The sequence below is a fragment of the Neofelis nebulosa genome, chromosome 6 (assembly GCF_028018385.1).
Source record: "Neofelis nebulosa isolate mNeoNeb1 chromosome 6, mNeoNeb1.pri, whole genome shotgun sequence".
Classification (NCBI taxonomy): domain Eukaryota; kingdom Metazoa; phylum Chordata; class Mammalia; order Carnivora; family Felidae; genus Neofelis; species Neofelis nebulosa.
The window spans coordinates 18,024,930-18,049,831 of NC_080787.1; the positions used below are offsets into that span (position 1 = coordinate 18,024,930).

The 24,902-nt window shown below is 46.1% G+C and overlaps 1 pseudogene; it reads right to left on the minus strand.

Moving 5' to 3' along the window:
- Positions 1 to 246: 246 nt before the first annotated feature.
- The window catches only part of LOC131515246 (heterogeneous nuclear ribonucleoprotein A1-like), a 192,984-nt pseudogene continuing 168,328 nt past the window's right edge, over positions 247 to 24,902 (minus strand).

Genomic DNA, 24,902 nt, shown 5'->3' on the forward strand with positions numbered 1-24,902 from the left:
CTAGTATCTTTATAATCGTGGTCTTTAAATTCCAGTTCAGACCTCTTACTTTATATCCGGATTGGCTAAATCCCTGGCTGGTAGCTCTTTTGCCTGTTCTTCCTTTGGGGGTGAATCTCTCCATCTTGTCATTTGGCAAACACAGCTTCGCGATAGGTTCACTGCAGCCCCCCAAGTTAAGTGGCTCTCCCCGCCCCCCCCCCCCCAAACTCTGAAATTTCCTCATCGCCGCAGAGCTTGAGCAAGTTAGTCAGTGGTGTTGTCACTCAATAACTCTTGCTTGAGCACCTGCTGGGAACCAGGTCCCGTGCTGGCTGTAGAGGAGGCATCCTCTCGAAAGACCAGCTTGTGGAACTTGAAGTCTTGTAGGGACACAGAGAGGCGGGCAAGTGCAATACAGTCAAATGTTGTTCTGGTGAGTCACGGTCGGGAGGCCGCAAGTGTCTTCCTCTGCGTGTGTCTGTTGGGTCACAATACCGTAAGCTGGGTCACAATACCATAAGCTGGGTGGCTTAAACACACACGTATTGCTCACAGTTCTGGAGGCTGGAAGTTCAAGATTAGGGTGCTGACAGACTCGTCTCTGGGTGAGATTCAGTTTCAGGCTGCCTTCTCGCTCACATGAGACGGGGGGGGGGGGGGGGAAGATCCGGTGTCCCTCCCTTTTCTTACAAAGGCACCAATCCATTCATGGGGGCTCCAGCCTCATGACTTCATCTAAACCTAATTATCTCCTAAAGGTAGTGGAGGTTAGGGCTCCACATATGAGTTTTTGGGGCCACCACCAACAGCCACCCAGGGGCCCCATCTCTGCTCCAGATTCCACCCACCCTGACTTTCTAGTCACCCCATTTCCCACCCTTTATGCCGGGGCAAAGTCCCTTGCATCACGATAGCTGAAAACACAACGTTCTTTCTGTCCTTTCCCCTGGTTCAAACCACTGACAGGTTAAACTACTTTTTTTTTTTTTTTTTTTAAGTTTTGGGAGACAGAGAGAGAGAGAAGGGGGGAAGGGACAGAGAGAGAGGAAGAGAGAAAGAATCCCAAGCAGGCTCCACACCACCAGTGCAGAGCCCAACGCGGGGCTGGAACTCATGAACGGTGAGATCATGGCCTGAGTGGAAGTCAGACACTCAACTGACTGAACACCCAGGGGCCCCACAGCTACTCTTTATATCATCCTTAAATGATGGCTTCTCCGAGTCCTGCCCCACTGGGGCATTGCCCAGGACAAACAGCCAAGAAGATTTCTCTGCCTTCTCTTTTTTTTTTTTTTTTTTTTTTAATGTTTGTATGTATTTATTTACTTTGGATAGCAGTGTTTATTTTTTATTTTTATTTTTTAATTTACATCCAAGTTAGCATATAGTGCAATAATGATTTCAGGAGTAGATTCCAATGATTCACCCCCTATACATAAATTTTCTTTAATGTTTATTTATTTATTTAAAAAAATTTTTTTAACGTTTATTCATTTTTGAGAGAGAGAGAGAGACAGAGCGTGAGTGGGGGAGGGGCAGAGAGAGAAGGAGACACAGAATCCCAAGCAGGCTCCAGGCTCCGAGCTGTCAGCACAGAGCCCCACATGGGGCTCGAACTTACAAGCCACAAGGTCATGATGTGAGCTGAAGTTGGACGCTTAACAGACTGAGCCACCCCGGTGTCCCATCTCTGCCTTCTTTTCTTATTGCCACTTCCTGACTTTCCCTATCATGGACACATTATCGTATTTGCTCAAAAATTGTCTGTGATGGCTAATTGCATGTGTCAACTAGGTTAGGCTGTGGTGCCCTGTTTTTTTGGTCAAACATCAGCCCGGCCATTGCCGTGCAGGCATTTGTTCGATTAACATTTAAATCAGTAGACTTTGAGTGAAGCAGATTACCGTCCGTCACGTGGATGGGCTCAGGGAACAGAGCACGGGGCCAAAAAGGATTATTCTCAAGCTTTAAGATTTAATGGATTTTACTCTGCTAGGTTTCAGACTTGCTAAGGACCCATGACACCTTTTTTTTTTTTTCCTTCCAATTTTTCCCTTTTAGAATGGGAATGTCTAGCCTAGGCCTGCTGCACCACCATTATATTTTGGAGCAGATGACTTGTCTGCTTTTATAGGTTCACAGATGGAAAAGAATTCCCCCCCGCCCCCGGTGAATCATGTTCCGAATCTCCCCCTTGCCTTACTTGGATGGGATCTAGGACTTAAAGTTGCTGCTAGAAGAGCTTCAGATTTCGGGGGCTGTTGGGACGGGGTGAATATATTTTGCATGAGAGAAGGACGTTAATTTGGGAGGGGGGCAAGAGGGTGGACTGTTATGAGTTGAAATGCGTCCCTCCTCCCCCGCAAACGCACACCCCATTTATGTGTTGAAACCCTAGCCTCAGAATGTGACTGTGTTTGGAAATATCATTAGTTAAGATGAATTCATACCGGAGGAAAGTGGCCCCCTAATTCAATATGACTTAAGTTCTTATAAAAAGGAGTAATTTGGACAGACACACACACAGGGGAGCACCATGTGAAAACTGGAGCATACCACCACGAGCCAAGAAACTACTAGAAGCTAGGAGACATTCATGGGCCATTCTTCTCTAGAGCCTTCAGAGAAAGCATGGCCCTTCTGACGCCTCGATTTCAGGCTTCTGTGCTCCAGAATGGTGAGCCAATACACTTCTGTTAAGTCACCCGTTTGCAGCACTTTGCTACAACAGCCCTACCAGATAAATAGTGTCATTCCTTGCCACCTCTGCGCCCCACACACTGCTGGATCGTCACCTGGAAGCCCACCTTGCTGGACACTCCTAGGTCACATAGGGTGACAGGGCGGTCCTGCCCCTCAGCCCTCATGTCTTTGGCGCCCCTAGATCCCCTGCCCCTGACACCAGCGCCACTATGAACACGTGCCAGACGCAGCCACCCTGGGACTGTTCTGGCTCCAACCACAGGGCAGCACCCTTCAAACATTGGTTAAACACCAGGGTAGCCAAAAGTGAAGCCCACAATCGTCAAGTGCCTTAAGCGTATTAGCATCCCCCATGCAGAGATCACGTTCCTACTGAGACACACATTAGTGTAAAAGAAGTAAAAGTTATCTCTGTCTTTGTTGAAAATGCTGGCAATATTGGGTCCAGGTCACTCCCTAAGACCCGGGTGCTTTTTACATTAACTGGCTCTGAAAAGTAAAACCCAGGAGGCACCTGGCGGGTTCCGTCAGTAGAGCTCGCTACTATTGATCACGAGGTTGTAAGTTCAAGCCCACGTTGGGTGTGAAGATAGTGAGAGAAAGAAAGAAAGAAAGAAAGAAAGAAAGAAAGAAAGAAAGAAAAGAAAAGAAAAGAAAAGAAAGAAGGAAAGAAAGAAGGAAAGAAAGAAGGAAAGAAAAGGAAAGAAAGAAAGAAAGAAAGAAAGAAAGAAAGAAAGAAAGAAAGAAAAGAAGGAAGGAAAGAAAGAAAGAAAAGAAAGAAAGAAGGAAGGAAAGAAAGAAAGAAAGAAAGAAAGAAAGAAAGAAAAGGAAAGAAAGAAAAAAGAAAGAAAAAGAAAGAAGGAAGGAAAGAAAAGGATAGAAAGAAAGAAAAAAAGAAAGAAAGAAAAGAAAGAAAGAAAGAAAGAAAGAAAGAAAGAAAGAAAAGTAAAACCCAGTTTATTTCTTCCAATGACTGTCTCCAATGAATTAAGAATAATGAATAATGTGAGAAGCACCAGTTGGGCAGTTAAGGACCTAGGTTCGAATTCTGACTGGGTCTCTGATCTTAGGTAAAGACTTATTAAGCCCTTTATGCAACATCTTTCTTACCTGTAAATGAAAGCAAAAAAAAAAAAAAAAAAAAAAAAGCCCAACTCAGCGATGCACAGACTTTCCTTCAAGTCACTTAACTTCCTCAGGCCTGTGACTCCTGGAAGGGAGGGAGTATGTTGGCATGAAATACTTGATTATTTCAAGTTATGGGGTGAGAAGCCATCGTCACTCGCATGACAATGGTCTGCTGTATAGATGCCCCACCATGAAGAATGTGCAAAACAAGAGTGTGGCCCAGCTGGGGCCAGGAATGGCCTTCGGCTTCCAGGAGAGCATCTGTGTTTTGTGGGCCCTGACGTCATCGATTCGAGGGCCTTTCGGAAGGTGTTGAAATCCTACATACAAGTACAGACGCAGGTCAAGGCCTTGAAAAAAGCTTGATGAATCCAACCGAGTCCACTTGGGACACCAGAATACAGCCAGGATCTTGGGCAGTCGGCAGAGAGGGGGAAGAGGAGGGAGATTAAGATAATAACAAAAGGATTCTAGAACCTCCATCTGAAGCTGACCTGGTATGACTGGAGCATCAATCAGCGTCCACATTGAAGTGTTAGCGACCTCTAGCAAGATTAAATGCCCGCGTTGACCACCCGCCCCCCGGCCCCAGCTAACTGACCAGACCTAAACACCTTCTCAGATCTGAAACTATTTTGTCTGCCTGTCTATTTATTTCTTAATATGATGCTAAGGACGGTCACTGTGTGGTGAAACTCCCACGTGTGGTCAGGGCCCAGCCTTGGTCCAGCGGTGGGACCATTGCCCACGGAGCATGCTGACCCTGTGCAGACCCAACGAAAAACCTGTTTGCATGAGCCTGGGGGCAGTCCCTGCCGCAGCGGAAGGAGCTAAGAGCTCGAAACTTGACCCGGAACAAAGCCCAGGTGTGGGAGGAAGAAGCGATTCAGACACTCATTCAGCATTCATTTACTGAAACGTGCCTAAGCCACAATCACAGATCTGAAGCCCCTGCGGTCAGATGTGTTTCAGAATTCAGTGTTTCAGAGTTTAGAAGAAAATAGGGTGCCTAAAACAAATATTATGTAACACCCCAAAGGGGTCGGAGGTGAATCAAGCACGCTAATATTTCCAGTCCTGTATCAGCAAAATATATGAATATTCACACTAAGTGGGATACGCGGGGCTTTCTATCACTTCACATTTTGCCGCCAAAGCAGTTATAAAAAATCTGTTTTCAAAGCCTTTTTGGATTTTAGAATTACGGATACGAGACTGTGAACTGGGCCAAGTGCCAGGCAGTATCTATGTTCTGGGGAAACAGCTCCGAGGACCACAGACCAGGTCCCCGCTGGTGCTGGTGGGACCTGAATGGAGGAAGGGTCTCCAGCCGGGCCACATTGGTACAGGTATGCGCCCAGGGGGACAAAGAAGGTAGGGTTTAAAGAGAAGACTGTACCATGTCCCATTTAAAGCCCTGGAAGACAACAGAGCACAAGCTTGAATGTTTTTTTTAAAAAGTCGCCAACAGAAAATCACAGAGTGGATAGAAAGAGGAAGATCCCTCCCCCCCCCCCCCGCCCACGCACTTCATCCTGCGACAATAGGAGACTCTGTGACTCCCAATAAGAGACTAAGAGACTCCGTGACTCCGGTGTCCTGAGGGCCAAGGACCTCAGCTGGGGCTGGGGCTGTGAGTGACCGGCGGGGGGAGGAGGCGGGGCCACAGCTGACGCCTGCCTTTGGCGGGGGGGGGGGGGGGGGGGGGGGGGGACGCGCTTCAAGTGGTGCATGTGCCATTGTGTGGGTCAGGGTGGGGTGACAAAGGGCCATTGTGGGACAAGTAGCCGGAGTATCTTCAGATCTGACAGGGGCTGCAGGAACCGTCAGTTGTCAAAATATAGAACTCTGTGCGTGTGTGTGTGTACATGTAAACACATACATATGTATAAACACACATATATACACTATTAATTTGTATAGATATATTTGAGTGTGTGTACGTATATATATGTACATGTTTGTATATGTAAACTGTTGGGAGGAAACTATTCCTCTGCGCACTTAGGTTTCGATGGTCAGGCCCTGCAAATTAACCGGCAATGGACAGACGGACAGGAGAAAAGACGAGATTTGTTTACTTGTGCATGTGGGAGTTCTCAGAAATGAGTCACTCACCGAATACTTAGAGGTAAAGGTTTATATACCAACCTAATAAAAAGTGTGTGTGTGTCGGGGGGGCGGTTAGGGTTTCATTGGGAAAGCAGGGAAGGTTTCATTGGGAAGGTTCTGCAGGGTTTTTCTGGAAGCTAATGGGAACGGGCATTCTGTCTTCTTCCCAGACATCGGGAAGCCCCTGCCATTTCACAGGGGGCTTGGTGGCAGCTGTATTTTTCCGAAGGCTCTGGTGTAGTCACATGAGGGAAGCTCAGATAAGATTTCAAATATTTGCACTTTAAAATAATCTTTATGCAGGGCGCCCGGGTGGCTCAGTCCGTGAAGCGTCCGACTTCGGCACAGGTCATGATCTTGTGATTCATGAGTTCGAGCCCCACGTCGAGTTCTCTCCTGTCAGCACAGAGCCTGCTTCGGATCCTCTGTGTCCCTCTCTCTCTCTGCCCCTCCCCCACTCACACTCCCTCTCAAAAATAAACATTAAAAAAATAAAATAAAATAACATGATCTTTATGACAAAACCACAATGCCGTTAATACAGACACGCACATATATACATACATTTATATAAAAGGTATACTATATAAATTACATTTATGTATATACGTGTGTGTGTGTGTGTGTGTGTGTACATACATACACATAGGTAGGTAGATGGAAATGTTTCTAGTAATCAATCCTGAGCGTGCCATTTCTGGAGGGTGGCTTACAGCATTTCTGCTCCTTCCAGGTCTCTGTATCATTATTTGTTATTACTTTAAAAAATCTCCCTCTGTTTTTCCTCTCATTCTCCCCTGCCCCCCGCCAGGATCCTCTCTGGCCCCCTGGGGCCTGCAGGATCAGGACTCTGAGGACAGCTGCGGAGATAGGAGATCGGCGTGGGCGGGGAGGGTGGCTTGCCGGGGAGGCTGGCAGCACTGGGCTCTTAGGTCTGATGTGGATTTTAGAGGAAGCCGGTTACACGTGGCTCAAGATCATTACCCTCCAAGAAGATTTCCCAGGGAGTCTCAGAAACATTAGCACAGAAGGAGACAATCTGGGGGAGGGCACTTTCTCCCGCATCAGCAGGTGTGAAGCAGAACCAAGGAAACAGGGCTGGACGTTCCCTGGGACCCCTCAAGGTACAGACACCCCCACCCCCGTGAAGATCTTCCACAGAAGCTTCCTGCACTGTGCCGCCCCTGGTGCCTTGCGTCTCATCCCCGCTCCCGCATTTTATTTCCGGGCCGCAGAGCACGCCGTTCAGGGTTCAGGGGCTCCCCGCATTGAGCAGGGATTGTCACCAGCCCGGGGCGGGGGGGGGCGGGGAGACTCTGCCCGGAGGCTGATTTGTCGCTAAAGAAAAGGTGAAGCAATTTCGGAAGCACGGCTCCGTTTGAGAAAGGGAAAGCAGCTCGGTCCGACTTGTGGCCAAGTCTCCCGTGAGTGTTTTGGTTCTCCGGGCAGACTGCTTCAGCTCCTGTTTATCCAGCACGGGGGAAGTGCTTTGAATAGATGTCTTGGCTGACACGGATCCCTTCGCTCTGTGAATAGGGCGATTAGTAAACAATGAAGCTATTACATAAGGAGCCGGGAGCGGGCTTGAGCCAACAAATCTTGTACTCTAGCTTTACAGAGCTATAATTATCCAAAGTTTTAAAACACAATGCTATCTGCTGAAAGGGAACATCTGGGAGGCAACCAAGCCATCCCAATTAAATGAATGATGCCCAGATCGTGGGTTGCATGACTCCCTGTAAACGGGGTGGCGATTTTTTTTTTTCAACGTCACTCAAGTTAACAAACGGGCTGAAAGGTTTAAGCGGACCCAAGACGGGGGCGGGGGGGGGGGGGGGGGGTGGGGGCAGGCGGCATGGGGGCGGCCAAATCAGATCAAGAAGAGAGATCCATTTCATGAGATAGATCAACCACACACTGGCCAGAGAGGGCATTCGAGGCCGCTGGTGTGAACACGCATCTGGAGAAAGAAATGCTTTATGAGGTTTGCCCCATGTGAAACCACAGGTTTTTCACTTCAAACTGGACTCATTTAGCCTCCAGGGGGCCCCCGAGTGGCAGAGAGGGGGTGGGGCGGGACTGTGCTCGTGGGGAGGCACTTGGGGCACCCAATAAAGATGAGTGGAGGGGCGCCTGGGTGGCTCAGATGGACGGGCCTCCGACTTTGGCTCACGTCACGATCTCGCGGTTTGTGAGTTCGAGCCCCACGTTGGGCTCTGTGCTGATAGTTCCGGGCCTGGAGCCTGCTTCGGATTCTGTGCCTCCCTCTCTCTCTCTGCCTCTCCCCTGCTTGCACTCTTTCTCTCTCTCTCAACAATAAACAAACATTAAAAAAATTTTTTTAAAAAAAAGCTGAGTGGAAACCAGTTGTTCTGAGAGAGTAGAGCCTTTATCCTAAAAATAGGTTTGGTCCCGAGAGTAGCCTGGGACTCGACTTGGGGAACGAAGGTTACAGTGTGTCATCTCCTCCCCAGACTAAGCGTGGTCCACATGCTTCGGGCTCCGGAGCGCTTTGTCAAGATCCCCAACACAAGTGAAGGTCTCTACCCCACCTGTTCCTTATGTTGGGGGCCGTTCTTTCAGGTAAAACAAACAAACCAACGAAAACCTAAAAAAGAACAACCAAAAGGGACTAAAAAGAATCTCTCGTCTATCACCTTATACCTAAAATGATGTCATAATGTTGTTTTGTGGGAGTTAGAATTTCAGCTGAGGAGAGGGGAAGGCAGTGGGGTTTGGGATTGTGGATTATTCTTTCCGTTGTCCTTCTTCCTCATCTGCTGGGGGTCGGGAGAGGGTGGGAGGTTGCAGCCACACACAAGAGCCTGGATCAGTTCTGCAGGCACAGCCTGAAAGCGATTTGGGTCGTTATGGGCTGATGATGCAGTGGGACTGATGACAGGCACATCAGGAAGGTGGTAGATGTTCCACGTTGGCCCTAGCTGCCCTTGCTTGGACTTTTCCTGAACCCCCTGCTGCAGGGGTCTCCCGCTTTGCTGGTCTTCCTTCCTGATTGTCGTATCTACCCATCGGCACAGCGAAGCGTGCAGACGAGCACTCGCTAGCTTGCACTTACTCCGTGGGGGGAAAGAGTTTAAACCTAGTCATCAACTCTCCCATAGGTATTTGTATCTTAACTGCAGCAAAAGCAGTGTTATAGAAACATGAAAAAATTAATAATTAAAAGCGGTTGCCAGTTGGCCCGTCACCCCAACAACATCCGAGCCAGTGCTGGGCCCTTTTGTCCTCTGAGACATCACCTGCCTCTTCTTTACCTTGCTTCGTTAGATACTTGCTAGTCCTACGTTCTACTGGTGAAGGTAGTACCTCCAGAAGACGTCCGTTACTTTGACCTTCTGTGAAAGATCTCTCTATTGATCTTGGCCTCTGAGGGACCGTGTTATGAACTGAATTATGTCCTCCCAAAATTTCTACGTTGAAGCCCTAACCCCCTTGGTGACTGTATTTGGAGATGGGGCCCTGAAGGAGATACTTAAGGTTAAATAAAATCATAAGGGGGAAGCCTTAAACTGATAAGATCGGTGTCCTTACAAGAAGAGGAAGAGACGCCAGAGGGCTCTCTTTTGTTCTTGCTCCCCATGCCCAGAAGAAAGGCCGTGTCAGGACACAGCAAGGAGGCGGCTCTCTGCAAGTCAAGGAAAGAAGTCTCACCAGAAACCAGTCCTGGTGGGCCCTTCATCTTGAACTCCCAGCCCCCAGAATGGTGAGACATAAATTCCCGCGGTTTAAGCCAGCCGGTCTACGGTACTTTGTTACGGCGGCACAAGCTGACTGATACACAACGCGTTCGGGCTGAAACGAAAGAAAACGAACAGCAGCCCCCGACACCCGGGAACCGGTCCGGCATTCGTAAGTCTTTGTTGAACTTAAACAACTTCACAGAAAACGTGAAACCAGGCCACCAGGAGGCCATGATGATCAAGACAAACACAGGACCATTCTGTAACCGTGTCTCTACCCAGATAAAACATGAACCTTGTCCAAACCACAACAATAACCAGACCTCTTTCTCTCCTGGCTACTGTGAGTGACTGCTGCTTCTTTACCAATTTTAGCTTTAGCCTCACCCTACTCTTTTCTGCTCGGTAAGATTCGTTCTCGAATTACCTTCATTTCCTGACAGCATTCCAGCCAGAGCAAGGCTCCACTTCTCTAAAATCTCACCCAAAACACCCGACACAAGCCCAAATCCCATCCTAAGTCCTATCTGAGACTCTTACTGAGCTTTCCCATGGCTCCCCAAGGGCATTAAACCCAGTTTGGTCAATTACAGGTATGCCGTGTGCCCCTGGTGGTCATTGACCGAAGGACATTGACAAACAGGTATGAGCGTGTCTGTGGCTTTCAAGAAAAATATTTAGCATTGCATATCATTATGAGCTGAATGTTTGTGTCCATCCCCCCAAGTTCGTGTGTTGAACCCTCAATCCCCAGTGTGATGGCATTTAGGGGTGGAGCCTGTAAGAAGTAATTAGGTGTAGATGGGGTCATGAGGGAATTCCTTATGATGAGATTCATGCCTTTATAAGAAGAAGACAGAGCTCTCACTCTCTTCATGTGCAAGTACCCAGGAAAAGCCATGTGAGGACACAGCAGACAGTGGCCATCTATAAGCCAGAAAGAGAGCTTTCACCAGGAACCAAATCTGTCAGCACTCTGATCTCAGACTTCCAGCCTCCAGAACTCCAGAACTATGAGAAATAAATGTCGATTGCTTAAGTCAGCCTAATGATCTTTTTTTATAGCAGCCAGAGAAAACTAAGATACTTATCAAAGAAGTTGATAAATTTTTCTTGCTTTCAAAAATTTTTGCACAGCCCGGCTGTGTTAGGCTGGGTTGAGTGTCAAAATCTTTTAAAATTAATTTGGTAGTGCAAAATGCATCTGGTTTGAATCTGTATGCTTTATTACTTTGTACGCTGATCAGTTTCTGAGGTTTTTTTTTTTTTTTTTTCTACAGCAATTTTCCACTGTCCATCAGTAGGTTGATATTCAATTACGGAAAAAAAATTTTGTCTCCTAGTAAAGGAATTTCCGAAGTCTGGCCGGTAAGGGAGGTATTTGAGGGGTTGTGATAATATAAGGCTGTCTTTCACTTCTATTTCTTTTTTGAGTTTCATTTATTTATTTTGAGAGAGAGAGAGAGTGAGCAGGGGAGGGGCAGAGAGAGGGAGAGAGAGAACCTCAAGCAGGCTCTATGCTATCGGCACAGATCCCTACATGGGGCTCAAACTCACGAACCGCGAGATCACGACCTGAGCCGAAATCAAGAGTCAGACACTTCACTGACTGAGCCACCCAGGCGCCCCTCACCTCTACTTCTGAAATTAGTTCACAGCCTGGCATTTGAGGTCCTCATAATAACAACGATTTTGCACACTTCCACACACCGTATCATTTTGGGTGATTTCGGCTTTACGTATAAGAAAATTTCGACCTAAGCAATAAGGTTATTTCTTTCACTTTGTAAGTGGTCCAGAGGTGGGGCAGACTGCGAAGCGGGTTGAGTCACCCGCTCAGAAATGTCCTTATGGATCCAGGTTTCTGTCCCCTGAATCTGTCACCTTTACTTAGTTTGTGTAACTGTCATGTGGTCATAGTTGGCATATATAACGATCTTCTTCCACCATCCATTCTAATTCTCTTGGCCTTTTGCAAGTACCTCAGCTGGTTGTGGTTCTTTACCTGGTGGAGTATAACCGTCCTTCACAAATATGGGCCGTTAGAGGTTCTGCTTGGATTGGGTTGTTGTAGTTTTTCATTGACCTTCATCATAGGCCATGGTAATAGTAAGAGACTCCCTAAGGGACTTCTTGTGTTCCAGACATATGCTAACTGATCTCTATCATGGAGTCGTCATCCAATTTCCCTTTAGTACTCAAGATCAGTTGCCCCAGCCAACAGTAATTTCCTTCTTTGTCTTTTGCTTCAGAGGCAGGAAGTGCTGATGGGCCAGGCGGTACTCTTAACTTCTGATTCAGTAGCATCCAGTGGAGCTAAGACCGTTAGGCCAACAGAGCTTAAGGTCGAGAGAACAGTAAGCAAACATTTTACTAGCTGGGCACAAAGGGTAATAGTGAGTGGTGCCATCTCCAATTCCAGTCTTTTTTTTTTTTTTTTTTTTTATTTATTTTTGGGACAGAGAGAGACAGAGCATGAACGGGGGAGGGGCAGAGAGAGAGGGAGACACAGAATCGGAAGCAGGCTCCAGGCTCCGAGCCATCAACCCAGAGCCTGACGCGGGGCTCGAACTCACGGAACGTGAGATCGTGACCTGGCTGAAGTCGGACGCTTAACCGACTGCGCCACCCAGGCGCCCCTCCAGTCTTTGATTCCTGTGCCCATAAATCCTGACTCTGGGAGAAACAGCATCATACGTTAGACACCGATTCAGAGCACACGCTGCCTTCTCGAGAACTTGGCCCTAGGCCTGCGAGGTGTTACACGGTGCTGAGACCTAGTCTTCAAGATGCCATTACACCACTCTCTCAAACCAATTGCTTCGGGATGATGGAGAACATGGTGAGACTAATGAATTCCATCAGCACGGGCCCACTGTCGTACTTCATTTGCTGTGAGGTGATTTCCTTGATCAGAAACAATGGTATGTGGAATATCATGACAGTGGGAAAGGCATTCTGTACATCCCTGGATGGTAGTTTTGGCAGACACGCTACATACAGGGAAGGCAAATCTGTACCTGAGTGTCTCTTCTAGTAAGAACAAATGCTGCCCTTTCCATGATAGAAGTGGTTCAATGTAATCAACCTGCTCCCAGTTGATTGGCTGGCCCCCACCGGTACTTGTGCCATACTGGGGACTCCATGGTGCTCTCTGCTATCGGCAGATTAGGCGCTCAGCAGTGGCTGTAGCCAGGGAAGTCTTAGTGAGTGAAAGGCCATGTTTCTGAGCCCAGGGAGAACCTCCATCCCTGCCATCATGACTACTTTCTTCATGAGCCTATCATGATGGAGAAGGTGGTAACTGGAGAAGGAGGCCAACTTTGATCCACAGAATGGGATATCTTACCCACTCACCTTTAAAATCCTCCTCTGTTGAGGTCACCCTTAGGGAAGCATTTATGTAGGACACAAATAGCTGCGTGTTTCTTGCCCATTCAGACAGGTCTATCCACATACCTCTTCCCCAAGTTTTCTCATCACCATTTTTTTTTATCACGTTCCTTACAAGTCCCCGACCATCCAGCCAAACTATTGGCCACAGCCCGTGGATTGGTATATGATCATATAATTGCACATTTGGTCATTTTTCTTCCAAGCAAATGAATAGCTAGGAGCACCGCTCAAAATTCTGCCCAGTGGGAAGATTTCTTTTTACCACTGCCCTTCAGGGATGTCCCATAAAGGGTCTATAGTGCTTTGGCTATCCACTTTCTCATGATGCCTGCATATCATGCGAAACAGCCTGCTAACCAGGCTCCCCGTCTTCTCTTCCCCCAGGAGATAAAAGACAGTGTAGCAGGAATGGGGACCATGGGCATTTTTTGGCCACTTCTTCGTGTAAATTCCTTGTGCTTTAAGGACCTGCTTGGGCCTAATCAAATATCCATTTGATGCCAGAATGCTTCTGTACATATCCAAGTTTATGGCTCGGTGAGTCAGATAGCACCTGGTTCATGATGGGCAGCTCAGTTCACATGCCAACTTGTTCACTCTCCATTAAGGCCCAGTAGAGGCTAAGCGCTGTTTCTCAAAAGGAGAGTAGTTATCTGCAGAGGCTGACAGGGCTTTGCTCTAAAATCCTAATAGTCTGCACTGTGATTCACTTCTAGGAGCCTGCCAAAAGCTCCAAACAGCATTTTTATCTGCCACTGACACTTCAGGCATCATTGAATTTACTGGATCATATGGCCATGTGGCAAAGCAGCTCGCACAGCAATCAGATATGCTGCAGAGCCTTCTCCTATTCTGGGCCCCACTCGGTGCTAGTGGCTTTTTGGATCACTTTCTAAACAGGTCAGAGTAACACACCCAAATGAGACATATGTTGCCTCCAAAATCCAAGGAACCCCAAGGCGTTGTGCCTTTTTGTTGGTTGTAGGAGAGGCCAGATGCAACAATTGCATCTTCACCTTGGAAGTGATATTGCAACATGTCCCACAATACTGAGCTGCTAGCAATGCCACTGATGTAAAGATTCACCTCATTTTTGTCAGACTTATTTCCCACTTCTGACACAAAAACGTCTAGAGTAGTTGCTGCTTCATGCTCAAAAGTTTCAATCGGCACAGTGCCATCCATGTAATGAACCAGTGTGGTATCTCGTGGAAGGGAAAGGCGGTCAAGATCCCTGTGAAACAACTAATGATATAGGGCAAGAAAGTTGGTACCCCCCTGAGGCGGGACAGTGAAGATGCATTGCTAGCCTTGTCAGTGGAAAGCAAACTGCTTCTGGTAGTCCCTATTAAGAGGCGTGGATAAAAAGTCCACTTGCCAGATTAATAGCTGTGTACCAGGGACCAGGTGAGGTCTAAAAGAGACCACATTAGATATCAGCTGGAATTGGTCAAGCTTATGAGAACCCACCATCAGTTTTCAAGGTTCATTGGTCTTCTGTTCAGGTCAAATAGGCAAGGTGAATGGAATATGCCGGGAATCACCACTCCTGCATCTTTTAAGTGCTTAAGGGTGGCACTCAGCTCTGTAATTCCTCCAGGAATACAGTATTGCTTTACTGAGGTAGAGGCATTTCTGTTTTCAACTTGACCTTTTCCATCATGATAGCCCTCACTCCACAGGGCCAAGAACCAAGCTGCTGCATATGTCTATTCCAATTATGCATTTTGGAACTGGGGAAATAACCACTGGATGGATTCACACTGGGGCCACTGTGAGACATGCCTGACTTAAAATCCCATCGATCACCTGACCTCCATAGGTCCTTACTCTGACCGGTAGACCATAGTGACATTTTGGGTCTCTTGGAACGAGTGTTAGTTCAGAGCCGGTGTCCCCAAAATGGCTTGTGATTTCCTTTTCTACAAAGCACATTTACCCTGGTAAAAGGCCATGGATCACTTTGGGGAAGGTCGAGAGAAAGATGAACAATATAAACATGTGAGGTCCTTTTTCAAAAGGACCTGGCCTCTCTTTCATTCAAGAGGTTCTGATTCTGTAAACGGGCTCAACTCTGGGAACTGACTTGGGGGCCATGACTCTCTGCTTTATGATTCACGTTAGACTTTGGTTCACTTAATCCAGTATTTGTCTGCCTGTATAGATCCTGGGATGTTTGCCACCACCGGTTCTCCTCACTTGTTAGAATGGCTCACAAAGCTCAAGTCAACCTCTACTTACATTTATAACAAAAGATAGAGATGAGCAACCAGATGAAGAAGGTACATAGGGTCCAGATGGGTCTTGAGCACAGGAATTTCTGTTCCTGTGGGACTAGGATATGCCACCCTCTCAGCACGTGGATGCATTCATCAACCTGGAAGCCCCTTGGATCTTTTAGTTCAAAAGTTTTATGGAGTTTAATCTCTGGCCCACCTCACTCCCTTTCCTGTGGGTCGGCGACTGGGGCTGAAAGTTCCATCGCTCTAATCACTTGGCCCTTCTAGTGATCAGCCCCATCCTGAGGCTGCCTAAGGGCTCACGCTTTGTTACCCTATTAGCATAAATTCAGGTGTGCTCGACAGGGGTTCCTTTTGAAGAAGGAAAGACCTACCAGGTTTCTAGGGTTTTAGAAACTCTGTGCCAGGAACCAGGAACAAAGATGAGATATAATTCTTATTATTCCACCTAGATCAAGTAATAATTTAGTAGGGTTCTTATCTAACTCACATCTAGAAACACCATGATCAACTAGCTAATGCCATAGGTCTGCCTAAGTCAGACCATCCTATTCATATTGCTGTTTTGATTTTGTTGTTCATTATGGTAATCATTTCCGCCTTGCTTTTGGCAGTTGAGTGCCACCACTTGGTTCCTGCCACCCCGGTATCCAATTACTTCCATTCCATTCCATTTACTTTTTTTTAATTCAGTGACCATAATTTTTATGGTAAGGTCTGACCTACAGAGAAGAGGGATCACAGAGCTTTTCAAGGATTCTGAAACACTCCTTGTGCATTTATTTCTCGCAATCACAGTGAAAGGTATGTCTTTCGTACCCTTCGAGAGTGGGTAGGTAGGTCCTAAATGACAAATCTACTCTAACACCCCAACTCCCCTTCCTCTACATCCAACCAAGGCAGGTCTGGCGTTTATAACTTACTCACCGTGGGCCACCTTTGGGTCCATGTTTCAAACAACCAACCAAGCATATGATTAGAGCCCTTTCTAACTCTCTGAGCTGCAACACTACATTACAACGTTAGATTACGGCAGGATCTCCGCTTAGTGAGCTCACGTCAATACATTTGGCCTGATCCAGCTTTCCGTTCTTTCCACCATTTTCCCTAACCTTTAAAAGCCATTACCTTGTACGTGCCCTAGATTTCTGTCTTGTAAATTGGAAAACTGAAGTCGTTCTTTAGAGTATAGCACACGTCCTCATGAGTCACACCTTGGACAACACCTTTAGGGGCCTGCTGGACCTTGAGTCTCATTCTAGGTCTAGAAACAAAAAGTGGTGGAAGGGGCGGATCCTGAGGAGAATCACCATTGTCTTGTGTGGCAACTACCTCTGGGAAGGCCAATATAGTTTCCTCAGGCGATGCAGGGCGATGGAGAGGTTGGAAAAAGCCACTTCCCCTGGAGATGGACAGCCCTCTTCCACTGGCAAAGAAGGCTCATCAGAATTTAGGGACTCAATGTCCTCATCTTCATCAGGGCCTTCCCACATGTTCCCATTTAGACTTTCAGGATCCCATTCCTTACCAATAAATGCCCTTACTTTAACAGTAGAGTTCAACACGGCCCTATAGTTCAGCCAGTCACAGGATGAGATCCCGTGTTTGATTTTCAGCAAACTCAGGAGATAAGAGTCCCCTTGAGGGCACACATAGAAGCTTTCAGGGCAAAGACAGACAGAGTGTGAGCAGGGAAGGGGCGGAGAGAGGGGGAGACACAGAACCCGAAGCAGGTTCCAGGTTCTGAGCTGTCAGCACAGAGCCTGAAATGGGACTCAAACCCACGAGCCATGAGATCATGACCTAAGTCGAAGTCCAACGCTTAACCAACTGAGCCATCCAGGTGCCCCTAGAATCTCGGGTATTTTAAATTCTAATCAGGTGAGAGAGTCAATTCCCAGAACCAATTCAGAAATTTCACCCTTAAAGTTCTGCTCCCCTAGAATCATGCTCCCCTTGAAGCGATGGTTGTACAACCTTGTTAATATACTTAATGTCATCGAATTGCACACCTAACAATGGTTAAAATTGTTACTTAATGGTAAAAATGGTTACTTAATGTCATCGAATTGCACACCTAACAATGGTTAAAATGGTAAATTTTACGTTACCTGTATTTTCCCCCACTGAAAAATATATAGGTACAGAGAAAGAAAAAAGAAAAGAAAAGAGTAGCCCAGGTCTGAATTAAGGCAGGACAGGGACAGAAAGGCCTTAAATTCGGAGTTCAAGTCACGAGAAAGCGCGGATCCGCTTGATGACCAGATGACAGTAGAGACTCAAAACTTTTAGAGTTTTAAGAAATGAAGCGTGCGTCGAAGGCTTTGTGGTTTTCATTTTATTTTAGTCTTTCTTTCTCTGCTCCCTCCCTTTTGAAGAGTTTGATTATTTTTTCTGGACTTAGTCAAAGTCTTGGCAGCTTTTGGACCTATGATTCTATGCTAATTTCCACTTCGACCTTAACATTTGCAATATCGTTTTCTCCTTGGTAAAATTAAAATAAAGACTCAACATTGGGGCGCCTGAGTGGCTCAGTCAGTTAAGCGTCTGACTTCCGCTCAGGTCACGATCTCACGGTCGGTAAATTCAAGCCCCGCGTCGGGCTCTGTGCTGACAGCTCAGAGCCGGGAACCTGCTTCGGATTCTGTCTCTCTCTCTCTCTCAAAAATAAGTAAACATGAAAAAATTAAAAAAAAAAAAAGACTCAACATTAATCTACTTCTGCAGGTATAATTGCAGGGAACATCACACGCGGTCCACAAAGATTTCACGGATGCAGCTCCTAGCATAAATTCTGAAGTGTGCCAACAAATTCACTCCACCACATGCCCATAGAGTTGCAGTTCGGGCTTAAGTCTTAACTGTGCTCCTGTCTCACCTAACACTTTTTGCCTACTTTTCCAGAGATCATGGAAGTAATGCTAGGTGGTGATTTGAAGTCCCACAGCCATTGGTACTTGCTATCCTGCTTTCTGTTGTGTCGCCCGGGCTCGGAGTAGGCAGCAGAAGGAGTAAAGAGGCCACTGGTCTTTCCTGCTGACGTGCGGCAATCTGCAAGGTGTGCAGGGAGCGTCCAGATTCTCCAGCCTCGTGTGACGCGTGCCTTCTGTGTTGTGTACAATTGTTCCCAAACGCTTGGGGGTTGCGAGATGACTTTCCCATCCTGAAAATCTATTAAACGGGAAGAGTTTCTTCACTCCTCTCCACCCCACCTCCAGGCACTTCTAATGGCAATTAGCACCCTGCACAGCCCCTCCCCATAACATCATCAATTTTTTGCCTGCGTGGCATCTACTTCACAGATCGAGACATGCCAAATCACACACGTCCTAGTACTCGTTGCTAGCAACAAATCCATCTTCCTAAGTGGCCAAGCACAGGCTATATTTGGAACGTCAGAGCACCTCATTCCTCCCTGGCTCATTTCCTTTAGCTGAGACAACTCCAAGCCTTAAAGTAACCTTATCTCTGCTTCTTGGTCCTTCTTCTCCAGAGAGGAACTCTGGATCAACTCTGCAAAACACAAAGTGACACAGAGACAGAGAAACGATCAGGCTGTTTCCCATCAGTTCCTTTTTCCTCTGTGAAAACGAGTATTATTAGCAATCCCTCCCTTCTGGGACAAGAGCGAATATTTAATGAGATCATCAAAATATTAAAAACCGTCAGGGAGTGACAACTGTAGATCTGAAGCACGTCTGTACTCCATATTCAAATACTGCCAGGTATTTTGGCTTCCTTTCTCATCCCCTCTCTCTTTCTCTTTCTTTTTTTATTGAGGTAAAATTCACATAATGCCAACTTAACTGTTTCAAAGTGAACAATTCAGTGGCATTTAGTGCCTTCACAAGGCTGCGCGATTACATTTTTATCTAGTTCCAGAATATTTTTCTCATCCCCAAAGGAAACCCCGTGCTCATTAAGCAGTCATTCACCGTTCTCGCGCACCCCGCCCACCCCACCGACCCTTGCAAACACCAACCTTCTTTGTGTCTCCATGATTTACCTATGTTGTGTATTTCACACACATGGACCCAAACTAGTCTTTTGTGTCTGGCATCTTTCGTTCCGCGTTGTTTTCGAGGTTCACACATGTTCTTCATCAGTACTTCATCCCTTAAAAAAAAAAAACATTTTATTCAAGTGTAATTCGCATACAGTGTATATGAGTTTCAGACGCATAATGTAGTGATGTAGTGATTGAACACTTCTGCACATTTCTCCGGGCTCATCAAGGTAAGTGTACTCTTGATCCCCTTTACCTATTTCACCCCTCCCCCACCCACCTCCCCTCTGGCAACCACCAGTTTGTTCTTGTATTTAAGAGTCTGTTTTTCTGTTTGTCTCTTTTTTTTTTTTTTTTCTTCGTCTGTGTACTTCATGGCTGAAGACTATTCCATTGCATGGATATACCACCACTTGTTAGTCCATTCGTCCTTTGTTGGAAATTTGGGTTGTTTCCACCTTCGGCTTTTGTGAATGGTGCTACTACGAACGTGTGTTTGCACCCGCGTGCGTGCATGTGTGCGTGTATTTGTTTGAACATCTGTTTTCAATTCTTTTCAGAAGGAGTAGAATCGCTCTCTTTTATTTCTATTTCTTCTCTCAGTAATCTTATGTCTGCAGGATCAGTAATGATGCCCTATTTTTATTTTTTTTTTTTTAATTTTTTTTTTTTCAACGTTTTTTTTTTTTTTTTTTTTTTTTTTTGGGACAGAGAGAGACAGAGCATGAACGGGGGAGGGGCAGAGAGAGAGGGAGACACAGAATCGGAAACAGGCTCCAGGCTCCGAGCCATCAGCCCAGAGCCTGACGCGGGGCTCGAACCCACGGACCGCGAGATCGTGACCTGGCTGAAGTCGGACGCTCAACCGACTGCGCCATCCAGGCGCCCCTGCCCTATTTTTAAATTCCTGATATTTTTTCCATTCATCAGTTGATGGACATTTAGGCTCTTTCCAGAAATTGGCGATTGTTGAAAGTGCTGCTATAAACATTGGGGTACAAGTGCCCCTATGCATCAGCACTCCTGTATCCCTTGGGTAAATTCCTAGCAGTGCTATTGCTGGGTCATAGGGATAGTTCTATTTGTAATTTTTTGTGGAGCCTCCACACTGTTTCGCAGAGCGGCTGCACCAGTCTGCATTCCCACCAACCGTGCAAGAGGGTTCCCGTTTCTCTGCATCCTCGCCAGCATCTATAGCCTCCTGATTTGTTCACTGTAGCCACTCTGACCGCCGTGAGGTGTTGTGTGGAAACCAATTTGACAATAAATTTCATATGAAGAAAAAAACAAAATAAAATAAATAAAAATTAATAAACTCCTGATATTTTTAAAAGATGTGTGCCTCTTCTCTGTGCCTCTTCTCTATTTTAACTGACAAGTCTGGACAGGAATTTTTAAATTTTAGTAGTATTTTAATGAACCAGTCTATGGTTTTGTGGATCTTATCTATTTATACATTTAAAGTTTTTTTAATTATTGTGTCCCCTGTGGCTTTGTTTGCTGCACTTCTTGCAACTTCTGGAGAGGGCTGCTAAGCTGGCCCTGTCGAGGCTGGCCGTGGGCCATGGAACCGCTTGCCATTGCCATGCACGCTAACCTGACTTCCAAGGGCCACCACCGGATCCTTCATCGGGACATTACCCTCAAGCTGCCTGAACCCACTTAGTCTGTGGACATTGGAGGAACAGATGTCCCCAGAAGCTAACATCTCGCAGGGGACACCCTTAACTAAAGACCAAATATAAGTACCCCAGCTCCTTGCCTTTTGGCCAACGTAATTCTGAAACGTATTTTACATAGTTTCCTAGAATTTTCTTTGGCAATCAAGCTCTAGTTACCTGTTGTTATGGTGCCTTAATACCATGCCCTTTATTGGCTGCCTTCCTTGCTCTGCTTACTTTCTATTTGTTTTTCTACTTGTTTTCCCAGAACTTCCCTGTTATGGGCTCAACTGTGCCCCACTCCTCCCCGGTCCATATGCTGAAGTCCTAGCCCACCTCAGAATGTGACTGTATTTGGGGATAGGGCCTTTAAAGAGGTGGTTAAGTTAAAATGAAGTCACTGGCGTGAGCCTTAGTAAGAAGGGGAGATTTTAGGACATGTGTGTGCGTGTGTGCATGCAAGAAAGACCCCTTGAAGACACAGGGAGAAGGTGGCCGTCTACAAGCCAAGCAGAGAGGCCTCGGAGGACGCAGTCCCACCAGCAATTTGACCTCAAACTTCCAGCTTCCAGAACTGTGAAGAAATACATTTCTGTTGTTTAACCCATTCCGTCTGTGCTATTTTGCTAGGGCAGTCATAGCAAACCAGTTTATTCCCAATAAACTGTGTGTCCTTGAATCTTTGGCTTGGGATCTGCTTCTGTGGGATCAAAACTAAGATTCAAAGTTTACTGACGTTTCAGCTTTTCTTCTCTCCTAATATGCATTTGAAGCTATAAATTTCTTTCTAAGCAAGGTCACAGCTTCAATGTGTAGTATTTGGCACTCTAATGATACATATTTGTAGTATAATGACAAGTTTTTTCAGGCAGCATTATTATTTCCTCTGAATTATTTTCTGGTTTTCATTGTAGTTTCTTCCTTGACCTATGGGTTATCATAACTTGGAAGAGCCTGACACTGGCCTTGTAAATGTTCCAGCCATGATTGGGTCACCTCTGCTCAAAACTCAATGGCCAGAACTAGCTACAGGGTTCCACCTAGCCACAGGGGAGCTAAAAACACAACCTACCATGTGCCTTGGGAGGCAGGGGGAAAACCATACTATCTGGCCAACGGCATTAATGACTACCACATAAACCAGGCGACATAGACCTCCTTCTATAGGTTTCCTCTTGCGTATCTGCTAGAATTTCTTCAAAATAGAGGCTAAACATGAAGGCGGAATTGCAGGTCATCGTAGAAACACAACCTTCCAGGGGCGCCTGGGTGGCGCCGTCGGTTGAGCGGCCGACTTCGGCTCAGGTCACGATCTCGCGGTCCGTGAGTTCGAGCCCCGCGTCGGGCTCTGGGCCGATGGCTCGGAGCCTGGAGCCTGTTTCCGATTCTGTGTCTCCCTCTCTCTCTGTCCCTCCCCCGTTCATGCTCTGTCTCTCTCTGTCCCAAATAATAAAATAAACGTTGAAAACCTTTAAAAAAAAAAAAAAAAAAAAAGAAACACAACCTTCCATTTCACTAGGAATTGGCCGAGCTGCTCTCTGAAGTGGTTGTGCCAGTTTCCGTTTCCTCCAGCAGTGTGCATGCACGTTGCTCTGTATGCTTACAACACATCATATTATCAGGCTTACAATTTTCTGACAAGTTGGTAGGTGCGAAACAGTATCTTGCCGTGGCTTTAATTTGCATTTCTCTAACAGGTGGGCCAAATGCTTGTCCTGTAGACCATTTCCAGTTTATGAAAATTAATGGCTCCTTCGCCAGTAGATCGCATGAAAATCCCCTAAAAATAATCCATGCGCTTGAGCAAGACCTCAGGCATCTATGTGAGGACCGAGGTTGAATTTAAGAATGAACGCTATCAGGAATCTGCAAACTTTTTCCGAAAAGAGCCTGACAGTAGGGGTGTTGTTGTTGTTTGGAGTTTTGGTTTTTTGCTTTCTTGTTTTGCGTGCCATATAGTCTCTACTGCGGCTATTTAGCACGAAAGCAGCCTTAGTCAATACGGTGTGACTGTGCTCCAATAAAACTTTACTTTTGGACGTTCAAATGCGAATTTGGTATCATTTGCATGTGTCACAAAATATTACCCTTCTTTTAATTTTCCCCGACAATTTAAAAATGTAAAAATCGGGGTGCCTGGGTGGCGCAGTCGGTTAAGCGTCCGACTTCAGCCAGGTCACCATCTCACGGTCTGTGAGTTCGAGCCCCGCGTCAGGCTCTGGGCTGATGGCTCAGAGCCTGGAGCCTGTTTCCGATTCTGTGTCTCCCTCTCTCTCTGTCCCTCCCCCGTTCATGCTCTGTCTCTCTCTGTCCCAAAAAATAAAATAAACGTTGAAAAAAAAAATTAAAAAAAAATAAAAATAAAAATGTAAAAATCATTCCTGACTCACAGGCTGTGTAAAGACAGACGATGGTCCCTATTTGGCTTGGGTGCCCTAGCTTGCTGACCCCAGAACTATACCAAAACTGGATCCAAAAGACTAAGAACAGAGTGGAAGGCATCTGCCTCCTGCCAATGCACCTCTCGTTACAATCAACACTGAGAGTTATGATCTTGGCTGTGCCTTTCAAGCTTCTTCCTCCACTTTTGGACTACAAGGATTTTCTTAGACGAATTTCATGAGCACAGCTGGGCCCACTGTTCCCCAAAGGTTCATTCTGCATTCTGGCTGCACAGCTGCATCACACAGCAAAGGCCAGGGGCACAAACCTTACAGTCTTTGGATGACCAGACCCTACTCATCCCTCACCAGTGGTTCAAAAACACCCACATGACCCATCATCTAAATACACTCTTGAAGTGCTTTACAAAATGGGTTGTCCCAAACGCTGAATGCTTAGCACCATGTCGTGTGGAAGAAGAAAAGACTCAATAATGACAATGAATGTTTTGTTCAAAATAAAGGGGAAGGCTTAAGAGGGCCATGATGTGCTTTTTTGGAGGGCTGTCACGTGTTGAAAGGGATGAAGTGATTCTAGGAGACAAAAGAGAATTGGAAAAAGCTGAGAACATTTTTGTGAACAATTCCCCAGAGCTTATTTTGGACAGATGCAGGTTATGTAAATATTGCACAAGCCCTGACACTTATCCCAGGGATCTGACTCTGCAAAGCTCATATGATGGTGCCTCAGCATCACCCTACTTGATTTTCTCTGAAATGTTCTGGAGTCTATTTAGTGTATAATTGAACACTTGCTACTGTCTCATTTTGATCAAGTAGAAAACGACATTTAGGTCAAATAAGTCTTTGGTTTCTTCCAGGCTCACAATACCCTCCCCTTGCTGGTACTCAAGAATAGAGATCCAGATGAATATTGTGTGATGTTCTAGCCTTATCTTTCAATACCTGGGATTTTGTTTCTATTCTATCCTTGAACAATTCTGTTCAAGTACATTGTCGGACAATATATTTGCTTATATTGTCAACCCAGGTCATTGCAGAATATAGACTTAGGTACTGTGTTCTCCCAAAGGCTGAGCAGAACTTTCTTTCTATGAAAATTTTCAATAGATTGCTTTCAAGGTGTGGAAGTAAGAAGTATAAGGAGACTAACAGCAAGGCAAATTTTTTCTTTCTTCTTTTTTTTTATTTTTTTATTTTATTTTTTTTATTTTTGGAACAGAGAGAGACATAGCATGAACGGGGGAGGGGCAGAGAGAGAGGGAGACACAGAATCGGAAACAGGCTCCAGGCTCCGAGCCATCAGCCCAGAGCCCGACGTGGGGCTCGAACTCACGGACCGTGAGATCGTGACCTGGCTGAAGTCGGACGCTTAACCGACTGCGCCACCCAGGCGCCCTTTCTTTCTTCTTTTACTTTTGTTACTGAGAACCTTTCTGTCATGGAGGGCAATTCCCTTTCATTTTACCAGATCAAGAGAAGCTAAGGTACGTCTATAACCAATTCTTTATTCATAATTTATTTTAGTAACAAGGGATCTTGTGATAGCAGTAATTGATAAAGACAAACGC